Below are 12307 nucleotides of genomic sequence, written 5' to 3' on the forward strand. Positions count from 1 at the left end.
GTGCAGCATTATTCAGTTTCCTCCTAGTCCAACTGTATGTCAAAAAAAGCAAAGTTTAGTATTAGATAAAGACATTTTGCATAATGTTTTAAGAAGTCTTAAAAAATTGCAAAGGTATGGGGATTAAATTCTGCTCCTAGTTATGCCAATATAATACCGTATTTTGGCTTTTATGTATTGAGTAAGTGATTACCAAGGAAGCAATACATACTTTTAGAAAAGCAAGCAAATTAAACACCCTCCTCCCAACCAGCCTTTTATAAGAAAATACGTGTGTAATTTTTATACTTGTATGTTTTTTTACACTGAGGTTATTCTGATTTCCAAGTACACAACACATAAAAGAAATTTTAAGATTGTTTTGATTAAATATTTAATTTAATGACAAATAATGAAAAAATTAACATTTGCTACTGTGTGCATACACAGATATACTTACTGTGGTCAGCTGAGCACCTATTTTAAAGGTCAGCAAATCGTGAACTAAATTATATTTCACTGTTTCTTACAGTAACCATAAGAGACTTTGCACAGTTACTTTGGTTTAAAGGAGTAATTAGTAATTAGCAGCAGACACTGCATTGCTTTATGAAAAAAAAAAGTTTTTATAAACACAAACAAACAAACAAAACCCCAAAGGATGAAGGACCAGGAAGACATAGAGAAGCAGCTGTCGGACAGCTCTAGGCAAAAATACAACATTAACAGGAACATTTTAAAACAATATATTGCAAGGAAGTAGTTTGGATATCACCACCAAAAAACTAATCTGGTAAACCTATCTGGGACAGAAGAAAATTCATTGATAATGAATATTTTAATAAATATCTTCTGAAAACAGTAGTAAGAAAGGAATGAGAATTATGATATATGCCCACAGGAGCACTGTTGACTCAAATAAAAGACTTGAATATATCAGTCTCTTTTGCTACCTTGGTGACTCTGGACAGCACAGAACAGAGCTCACTAACAAGTGCATGCAACATATTCCAACACAATTTTGTACTCGGGTCAAAGAAACATAGCCGATGTTAACTCTAAAAAATTATTTTAAAGGTAACAAATCTCCCTGGAGTAGCGCATTCTCTCAGTGAGAGTTATAAAGTTCCTTAATGCAGTTTCATTTTTATAGCAATAAAATCAGAAAAAGACACTTACAAAATAAGGAAATCCAGATAAAAATGTTAAGATACATTTGACTGCAAATATTTTTATAAACTCAAGGTACTTAATGTCTATCTAACAAAAAAGCATAAATCACAGCTGTAATTCTGCAATGAACAGCATAAAAATTGTGTTTCTGCAGGCATGAAAAACAAGGTCCTAGGAAAATTACTAAAAACTAAACCCAAATTATGCTTTTTTTTTTTTCCCTCTAGATTTTTTTTCTCTAGCATACAGGATCTAAACATCATTAAGTAAATAAATCAATCTACTTCTTCAGACATTATTCATGACACTCCTGTTGCTATGTAATATCAGCAGGCCTCTCACCTTTCTGCTTTGCCAATGCTCTTCTTTAAAACACTGCTCTGTAATTCCCAATTTGGCAGTATCACAGGTTTCTTGTGGAAAATATTTTATAGAATGCCAAAATCTCAACCTACCTTTATAACAAGAATTTATATTCATACTATTCTCTTTTACAAAAAAAAAAAAAAAGTTAAAATATGCTAAGAGCAAAGCCTAGCTACAGGACATGACAGAAAAAAGATCTTGATGTGTAGGGCTGGTTGCACAACTAAGAGTATGGGCACAATCTTACCTTGCTCTCCATTTCACTCCTGTGAAGTCAGAACAGTGAAATTAACAGCACAGAGGGATCCTCGTACCATGCAGCAGCATAAAGATGCAGCAGAAGTAACATAAAACAGATGTGCATCCCTATTAAACTCAGCCTTTGCACACTACATCAACCTTGGTAGCATATCGTAATTCACCTTTAACTTCATTCTCAATAAGAATGTTGATATGTGAAAAAAATGGGTATACTCAATTTGTATACTGCTTGAAACCATTTTGAGGGTATCATTGAAAGAAGTGGTGATCTCATTCGGCCTTTGCACATAAGTGTCTTAATATGTTGGAAACAATGGATTTACAGAAGATATCGCAAATGAATTATGAATCCAGATGTATTTATTCCTAGCTGTCTTGGAAGCAAAATCTTTAAACATCCTGCTAGTGCAAGTATTAAATAATACTCTTAAACAGCAATATTGTGTTACTACTTACTAACGTTTTACAATTTACAACACTTTTATACCTGAACTAATTTTTAACCATTAAAAATAGCATTCTAAAAACAAGGGCTCTTTCACAAGAACAAGAGCATATGATATTTCTGTGTAATCTTGCTGTAAAGAAAAGTTTTAAAAATAGAATTTTAAACAATGCAGTCCTTCTCTTCATTTCAGCCAACATGTTTTGAATTCTGTGTCATTGGTTGTTAGTAAGGTCCAATAAAAATAGATGTTCTTTAGAAGAACATGTGTTTTTATTGGTTCACTCCAGGGCTTTAAAATGCCAACAGCTGCAAGTAAGAAAGTGGATTTCCTTCTAAAAACATACATAAAAGTACTTTTTGGAGCACAGTGAAGAGAAGCCATCGTCCAATTCAGTACTGGCAAAAAGGAAATGTCAGATGTATCCTTTTAAGAAAGCTGAAAGCTAAAGGAAGTGTTTCATTTTAAATATTATAAATAAGAATATCTAACCAGTCACCCCAAACCTGCAAAAATTTGTACTTGCAGAACGTTCAAATAGAATCCTCTTAAAGTTAGAAACAAAATATTTTGTGCAACACAGGTTGCCTAGACATTGTGATCTGAGGTGTAATCACACACTTATGAAAGACCAGACAGTAATTGAGAAAACTGCTACTCTATCTCAGATACTTTAAGTACTGCAAGGAATATGAAAACAGCTTAGATTGATGTCAAGAATATGCCTTGATCAGAACACTGAAGACTTTGCCAAGAAAAGGATATTAAAGCCTTGGAAACGGCAGCATGTGATTTTTGAAGTTTTCACACAAAAAATTCACCAAGAATCAGCCTCATCACACACACCTGTGTTCAGAGCTCTGCAGCCAGAGAGGCAATCCTGATGGGAAAAAAAAAAAGGAAGAAAAAAAGAAGTCCTCTCTCTTCTTTCAAATCCTAATATTTATTCCCCTCTCTGAATATACACTTTCCTTCTAAAAGTCTCCCACCTAAGCTAGCCTTATTCTGATAAGATACTTACCAGGCAGTGAACCTGTTTACTCCAGGTGTTCCTTGAGCAATAATGAGTGCCCATCTGCACAGATTTCACTAGAATGTCATCCCTTCCCAGCAACAGGCACTCAATCTTCTCTTTAACCGTATTTTCACTGTACAAACTAGTTTCTCCCTTTTAAATGCACCATGTCTTTCCAGACAAATACCCCAATACCCAGCACAGGATATATCAAATGCAGCTAGACACTAAATGAAAAGCAAAGCATGTGACAATGTGACATACAAAAAAAAAAAAAAAGACTCAGAAAAGAAAGGATAGACAGAAAGAACACCTGTTCTCACCATCTTCTAATTTAAACCATTAGACAATCCTTTTTTTTTTTTAAAAAAAAAAAAAAACCATCAGCTGATATGATTTGGCAGAACCTGGATGTTCAAGACAGGCACCAGTTTGACCCTCAGCAGGTGCTGACTTTCAGTGATGGTGGGAGACCTGAGATCACCATGGGGGAAAAATGCAGGCAAACAGCAAAAACGAGCACCAACTAATGGGGATGCTGATGAAGAGGTCAAGAAGTGGACCTGGACCTGCAGAATACCACAGAATAAAGTCCTGGAGGCTCACACAGGAAGAGACTGTTAAAAGATGGTCCTAGTTCCAGGTACACAAAAGGAGCAAAGATGGAAGATAGAAAAATCAATGCAGATAACCACTTAATAGTGTTTGGCCTTTACTAGAAAATGAGGTTGCATTAACATATCAAACACAACTTTAGCACTTGTATAAACAAATCATCTTAAACATGCTGTCAGCTTATCAGCATTTTCTTCTTTGACTTCTAACTACAACATATTAACATGGTGTTACGGTGCCTGCCACGTCTACACAGATAGATGAGTAATTTTTGGTCATTACTTAATGGGATTCTTCGGTGATGTGTTCTAATATTAAAAAGTAAAGAGATTATACAACAATAAAGACAAATCCACAAGCAATTGGAGAGAGAACATTAATAGGGAAAAAGATGGAATATGGAAAAGTGTTAACATTGAGCAGAGAACCCCCCCGTCCCACAACAATTTGGTCACTTGCCAGTTTATTTATGTGAAGGTAACACCTATCCCTACAGACCTCATGTAGAAGCATATTTAACTCTGAGTTACTCAGGTCAATCAGGCTGTTCACATGCTTTGAAATAGGCTTAAGTGTTTTGCTACATTTGTGACCCTGGCTCTCATCTCAGTTATATTGGGTGGGTTGCTCATTTTGTGTTTCAGTGCAGATTTGACTAAGAGAAAGTGTACTGTACCACCCGTTGGCTGAGAAATCAATGAAATGGCTGGTTAAGTGCAGAATAAGTTGAATATAACAGAGAACTATACTACCAACTTACTACAAATACAGTCTTGGTGGCTATTTAATCCTGTTACTTCTACGCTTGCTTTTAATATTACTGTATAACATACAATATTTTCCTTAGTCTCCATTAAAAGGAATTAGAATTAGCCCCTTCTGAGGTTACGGCGATATGCTAGCAAAATAAAAGAATCAACTTATGTAATTTATATGTTAGGAAAAAAAAGTTAATACAGTTTCAGTTAATGCAGATTCGAGGGTCAAAGTCTAATGAAACAAATTTACTCGGACTAATATGAGGCCAAATTTTGCAGAATTCTTTCCTGAATTCTGAATTACATTTGTATACATTAATTTGATTACAAAACCAAAAGACAATAAAAAATATCTTCATAAAAAATTATCTATCATCCTTGTCAAAATCTGCAATGCCAATAAACTTATGAATCAGCACTGGTATAAACACACATGACTCCACTGATAAGATGGCTGAAAAAAGGGATAGTATAAGATGGAAGAACTGCAATAAGCTTGTTCTATTCTTGTACTCTTCCTGAAGTCCGGATTGTTGTCTGAGAATGGGGTCATGGTGGTGAGCTGGGTGGATCTTCGGTCTGATCTGATCCAATCCAGTCAGTCTTAAGTACTTTCTGTAGTTTAATAATAGATCTAGTACAGCTTCCCACACATAGTTTTACTCTCTCATTGAACTAAAGATAACATCTTTATTCAAGTAATACAAAAATCAAAAGTGAGTGTAAAGTCAACTACCATGGGTCAGCTGGTGCATTATTACTTTAGTGCATACAAAAGTCTTCACTTTAAGCTGTGAGTAATCCATTACACTCTGTGGACATTTCTGCATGAAGATTGTCCTAAATAGGGATCTCAATTAGTGAAGTAGTGAGAAATAAAACCAACCTAATTCCTGCTAAATAACTTAGGAAAATGGTTTCCATCCTCTAAATTATAGTAAAGCAGGAGTTCATTTAAATAACAGATGAACTGTTTTCCAAATTGCATTTTTCCCTTTACGTATTTTCAACGAAACACTTTCCAACAAAGTAAATGACACACAGTATCTTGATGGAAAATGCACAGCTACCAGTAAAAGCCGAGCTCCTGGGATACCAACATCCTACTACACAGCATACTTTTGGAAGTGATATATTTCAGATACATTTTGAGATTAGTTAATGAACATCCACTGCTATGAAAAAATGAAATACAAATAATTAACCTACATATCATACACACACAAAAAAAAAAGAAAAAAGAAGAATCCTGTCTACTTTTTCACCTGTTATTTTAAGCTGTCATCTGTGGTAACATGAGTACAATAAATAACAATAACTGAACATACAGGGTTCAACTGATTGTACTTTTAGTTTATTATTCTGTTCTCCTTTTCCTATTTCATGTATAATGATCCACACTTTAAAGTAGCTCCCAGCTCAAGGATGCCCAACAAAATGCAAGTGTTCTCAGTTTGACAGCCCTTCTCTCCCTCTCCCCCATGTATTTTATTTTTTTGAACAGTCTGCCCCTTGTCCCAAATTCATCATGATTTCTGGAGAGACAAACATCTTGCGCCACTTGGATGCTACACAACTCTTTCCTTTGCAGACAAAAATAATACCAAAGTGATCCAGTCAAAACACAAGCCAACCTTTGGTGTCACTGTGAATTATGTACTTTGAACTGCAGATGTTTGGAAGCACTTATATTTATACAAATAGATTTTATCCTTTTTCTTCTAAAATAATCAGATAAAGAGAAATAAGAAATAAAGGAGTTTCTACATAATAATCACTAGAACAATTTTTCCATTAAATTATAATTTTGAATTAAGGCTTTCAAACCTCTGAAAGAAAATACTTTCCTTCAAAGTTCTGGCAAACCATCAACAAACGTGTTTAAATGATTATTTATACAATGCCCAGCAGCTTAGAACTACTAGGATTTCAAGAAAGAAAAGTGTTTTTGTAGAGCTTAGGCCTCAGAAACATATGCATCTTAAAACAAATTATATTATATTAGCAAGAGAAACACTTACATGCAAACACCTCTTTCTGCAGTAGTGCAATGCTGTCTTGTCCCATCAGAAGCCATCAAAAGAAACGCATTAAAATACAAATGAAACATTTTGGTCTTCTCTGTCATTATGAGCCAGTTGGAACCTGCAGCATTAAGGCAGATAACATTCTGTACACACGACTTGGTTTCCTCCTACCATTACTCTTCCTTTTTATTTCTGAACACCTGAAAATGCAGCAAAACAAGCTGTCATTTTCATTTGAACAGTTAAAGGAACTGTAAGTGCACAGACATTCAGAAAATTCAAACAATTAACTGTTTTTACTCTTCATTTTATATTAACTGTAATGTGCAGCTATTCAACAGCACTGGCTAACCCTATGATACTCCTCCACACAGCTTCATTCTCATTATATTTTTACATTTCCTATTGTTCTTTCAGCAATGACATTTCAAATATCAAGACAAGTTTGATCTACTTCTTGAAGAGCTCAGTGCAGTCAGGCTTTCCTAATCAATGACACTCATAATAGAAAACGTGCTAGATGAAAAAGGAAAACCTGATGCTCTTCAGCTCTGTGTAACTCACGGGTCATTCAAGCAGGGTTCCTGTGCTGGCTGTGCCACTGAGCTAGCCTGGCTCTGCTGAAGAGGGGTTGTGACTGACTCATCACCTACAGGAGGAAGCAACAGTAGAGTTGCTGAAGCCACATAATTCGGTTGCCTTCACAGTTTGCTGTAACCCTCTGCATCAATGCTCCTGATAAGAACTTATTTCATCCCATGCTTGATTCAGTTACCTAAAAATTGGTGGCTAACATTATGTGGGAAACCTTAGGTTATCAGAAGCACCTGCACAGGCCTGGCAGACATGAGAAGCTAGGCCTATGGGAGAACCTCTGGAGGCCTAGAAGCCAGAACACTGCCTGAAATGTCATTAGACATGCATGTTTAGGCAAAACTGAGCCCCTCCACAGCTCCTGATGCTTTTCTTAAGTGTTCTGAGGCCAAGCAGGATCATGATATGTGGCTTGAAGGTCAGGAAGGCTGGCTTCATCAGTTTGGACTGTCTGGCAGCCATGTCAACTAGTGTAAAGCAACTGTGTTATGATAAACAATGGTACTGACTAAACAGAAAGATACACTGGTTAGATACGAATAAAATTTTAAAACGTGGATGCACAATCATGTAGGAGTTTATATATTTAATATCTATTTAATATTTTTCTTGCTATTTTATCCTTTTTAATTCCCATAGTGAAACATCTGATTAAAAAAAAAAACAAAACAAAACACAACCTGATTGCGTATTAAATAGCCCTACAAGAAATGTTCCACTGAAGCCAGTCAGAGCAGCTGAATACTAAAATACTATACTGATCTTCTTTTACTAAAGGTCTCAGCACTTTCCAAGTCACAACAACTCCCACATACTTGTTCACACACTGTTTTGAAAGACAGTGCTAACCTCTGTGTGATTTGTTAGCACAATGAGCTGTAATGTTATGAAATGGGCCACTGCAGTCACAATACTCAGTAAATGCAGATAATCTAATATACTGTTGATTTTCTGTCTTCAGTTACATAGGGAGAAATTCCACAGTAGCCAGCCACCTCTTCATCACATGGGCTCAAAAAATAACATTATTCTCCTACAGATTTGTAGATCCTATACACATTCTTTCTAAAATGAAAATATAATAAAAGAAAGGAACATGAATTCTGAAAAACCATGAACTTTTTTTTTACTAGCTATTTTATTTTTTTGTTCCATTTCTCCTACTTTGTTATTGAAGAAGGAAACACAAGTCATCCCCCTCCAATTTTTCTTTAGTCTCTCCCTCCTTTGAATCCAGCATCTTTCCTCCTTTCTTTTGCACTGCAGAATGTTCACACACTCCAATTCTCAATTCTCATTTTGGCATGTGTGAGGTCTATTCCACTGCACTGTCTCATTTTTGTCTACTTTTTGATTCATCCAATTCCCATAAATACTCTCATTATTATGCAAATTTTCTCAATAATTCTTCTTGTTTAATTATTTGAGTGCTTGGAGATGTTGTAACACCTGATGAACACTGACTAATCAGTTTTTCCATCACTTTACTGAAATTAATAAATAGGACTTGTTTTATGGGATGAAGAATTAACATAGGAAGTTTAAAAAGCTTACAAGATCATGTCAGAACTGGCATTACTACACCTAAATCCTTTGCTTTGCTGACTTGACCAAATGACACCGAGCTATTGCGTCCTGTGGCCACGTGTTTTGCTGGTTCCTCAGCATAGCCAGTTCCATTACAACCAGATGGTCCGTGGCCAAGAGACGGCTTGTCAAACATCTGACAGATAGCTGATAACTGCTTTTGTTTAAAACCTTTCCCGCATCCCCATAGTGATAGTACTCAAAAATATACATAGTAGAGTGGAGGCAGGCAGTGTTGTCTGATACACCTAAGTTTTCAGCAACGTCAACTACCAAAGATGTATGAAAAGAGAAATTTTAGAAATGGTGGAGGATCAGGCTGAACATCCTAGTTCTAGAAATTCGAAATCCGATTCTCAGATATATGCAAAGCACTCAACTGCTGACAGAGGCATGTTTTTAGAAACTGTCACCTTGTTTAACTGAACATAACCATTATTAGTTGACAAGAAAACAAGATTTGGTAAACAGTCTGTCATTCTAATGAGGTGGTTTTCAAATAATCTTCAATGGATTTTGTTAAAATCCATATGCAAACAAGACTATTGTCTAAACCTTAAGTTGGCATTTACAGCATAAAAGGACAGGAATACTCCTGGTCCATTTTTAAATATCATCACATTATTTCAGAAAATAGTATCATGGACCACTGCATGGAAGCCACGTTTTTTTTAATCTCTTTATTCAGATACTGTAATCATGGGACTGCAGATTTTCATCGCAGTACACAGTATCTGTTTGTCCTGCTAAATACTGTACTCTTAATTGAGCCATCAGTTGCTTAAGTGGCAGTTCTTCAGTTTTTCTGTTGCATGTAATGTGTTCTCCCAAAATTTCTTTACTGTACAATAAAAGCTGCTTTAAGCTAGAGATTATGACAAACTAAAACAGCTAACTAGGTAGGTGACAACACAGAACTCTGCAGATATGCCAGGGACAAGAAATAGTTTTTGAATAAATGATGTAAAGTCAGAAGTAGTTACTCTTTTCTCCAAGGAACCAACGAGCTGTTTTAGGAAACCTCAACACTAAAGATCACAAGTACCTGAAAGCAATATTAGCATTATAACAGCCTGCAAACAGGTGTCAAAATGAAGTAACATTATAAATCTTCATATTTCATTATGAAATCAGTTTCTCACCAATGCTGAAATCTAGGTAATAGCAAATCTATAAAATTCATGTTTCAGACATCTTTTCAAATTTGCTTATCTGCATTGCAAAGTGGAATAAAAATACTCAAAAAATCAAGAGCTTAACCAGCTTTGCAAAAGCTTAAATTGACTCGCATGTCATATGTCTGATACAGAAGACAATGATACCCCACAAAGAAATGCTTAAGAAAGTAAATAAAAGCTCTGCAAAACTAAAACAAAGCCACACATTTCTAAGTTTTATATTGCTCAGTTTCAATAACACTGAGAAATGTCTGCATAGTTTTGGTACATGAATAAGACTTTTCAAATATTAAGTAGTGGTGGCATCTAAAAATTTGAACACTGTAACAAATTATTTTTAGCTTCACTGAAGTGTTTTGCAGGGATTGATGTCACTCTTCTCAAGAGCATTCTATACCTTGATTATGCAGCTTTGAATTAACAGCCACATAAAAGCCTTCAGATAAGTCACAGAAAAGCAGGAATGCTTAAACCTAAAATCAGCTGCATTTGACATGTGCAATTACCAGCACTACCCTCATCCAACTCAAAGCTTCCTGGCAATTCCATCCCTCACGTGTAGAGGATAGGACACCGTAAGCAGAGAACTTTTAAGAAAAACACAACGATAGAAGAATGTTATGACAAATCCTGAAAGCAAAGTGATGGAACTGCCTGCCAAAATAAACAAAACGGATAAACGCATGACTACCGCTGAGAAGTGTCTGGATACCATAGAAGACAACACACGTGACATAAAGAGAACATGTAACAAGATGCACAGCTGCTGGCTAGCCCTACAGTAGAAAGTAGGCTGATGATTTTAGTACAAGGGATTAACAAGGATTTTGCTGTTTCTTCTGGGAGGTTTGTACTGGATGCTTTCATTTTCACAGTGAGATTTTCAAGACTAGCTTTGCAGATTCAGTTAAAGTCTTAATATTTTGATTATGAATGGGACCTCAAACAATGAGGCTGAAAAAATCCTTGCAGACTGATAAAGAACACTTTTCTCAAAGCTACAAAAGAAGTAAACTCACAGATAGGTGATGTTCATGTCTGTCCTGAACACAACGAACAAAGTTCTTTCAGACAAAAAGAGTGAAAGCTATTATTTCCTAACATCGCTGGGAGCTATTAATACAATCTCTGTCTGAGGTATAAGATTACTCATCATGATTAGAACATGACCTGGAAGAAAATCCTAACTGTTGGTGGCAACTTATATAATGCAACTTCTGGGAGCAAAGTGGCCATAACGATTCCTCTGATATAGAGCTCTACGCCACAGCAGAACTTTTTTTTATTTACTATACTTAGATTTATATGTTTATAACAGCTAATTCATTAGCTAGAACTAATGTTAAAACTCTCTTGCAAAAGGCAGTATCAATTTTATGTTATCAACAACACAAAGAAGTATCAATAGTATTCAGAAGCATTACTGCTTCTGCATTCTACATTGTCCTGTATCAGTACATTATACCAACGTAATATTCTGTATCTAGCAACTTACTGGGAACACATATTCTGTATTTCTGATACCTCCAGAATTGCAAAAAGTTGCTCTGGTTTTATGGTTTAATACTGTTCTTTATCCACTTTTTTTTTTTTCCTTTTTGGTATAGCCAAAATGTTGATACTTTCCACAATCTCAGTTTTTGTGAGGGCCTTTAAATAAGCATTTCTACATATTTGAATTGTGTCATTTACAAAAGTATTTTCAACATAAAAGTAAACTATAAACTGGAATGACTTTTTTTTTTTTAAACTTTGTGTATACCCACAGCATACTCAATAATAAATACACCAAAAACACTACTGAAAGGAATGGCAATAAAACAACATCAGAAAGCATTAACAAGTTCCCTGACAACATTATCTTAAAATTACAAGCCCTCCACATGCAATGCATGCCCTTCATTTACAACAGAGGGTAATAGAAGCTAAATTTTTCTTCTTCTCAAGCAACTAAGCTTGAAAAATAATAAACGGTGAATAAACAGAACATCAAAAAGAGGGCAAATCCTAGATACTCACCATCTGAAGCACGAAACAGTAAAGCCATACAACAAACAAATTTAGGCATACTTGGTACATGAGACACAGATAAATTAAACAGTGCTACTGTGAAATCTTTCTTTCACAAAGAGAATATTCATGGATTTTCTTGCCCCTCCCTGCCCCCCCCCCCCCCCCCCCCCCCCTTTTGCCAGGGTCACTAAACACTGTAGACCAGAATACATAAATTGACTTCATCAAGTCTAAGGACTTCCAGAAACTGACTAATGGCTTCACAACCAAATAAAAGGTCACGATGTACAGATCA

General features: G+C 35.5%; 1 protein-coding gene across 7 annotated transcripts in view; it reads right to left on the bottom strand.

Annotated features, from left to right (window-relative positions):
• Positions 1 to 12307, bottom strand: part of MIPOL1 (mirror-image polydactyly 1) — a 194842-nt gene that overhangs the window by 99833 nt on the left and 82702 nt on the right. The gene's annotated exons all lie outside the window — the stretch shown is intronic.

This window comes from Cygnus olor, chromosome 5 (assembly GCF_009769625.2).
Source record: "Cygnus olor isolate bCygOlo1 chromosome 5, bCygOlo1.pri.v2, whole genome shotgun sequence".
Lineage (NCBI taxonomy): Eukaryota > Metazoa > Chordata > Aves > Anseriformes > Anatidae > Cygnus > Cygnus olor.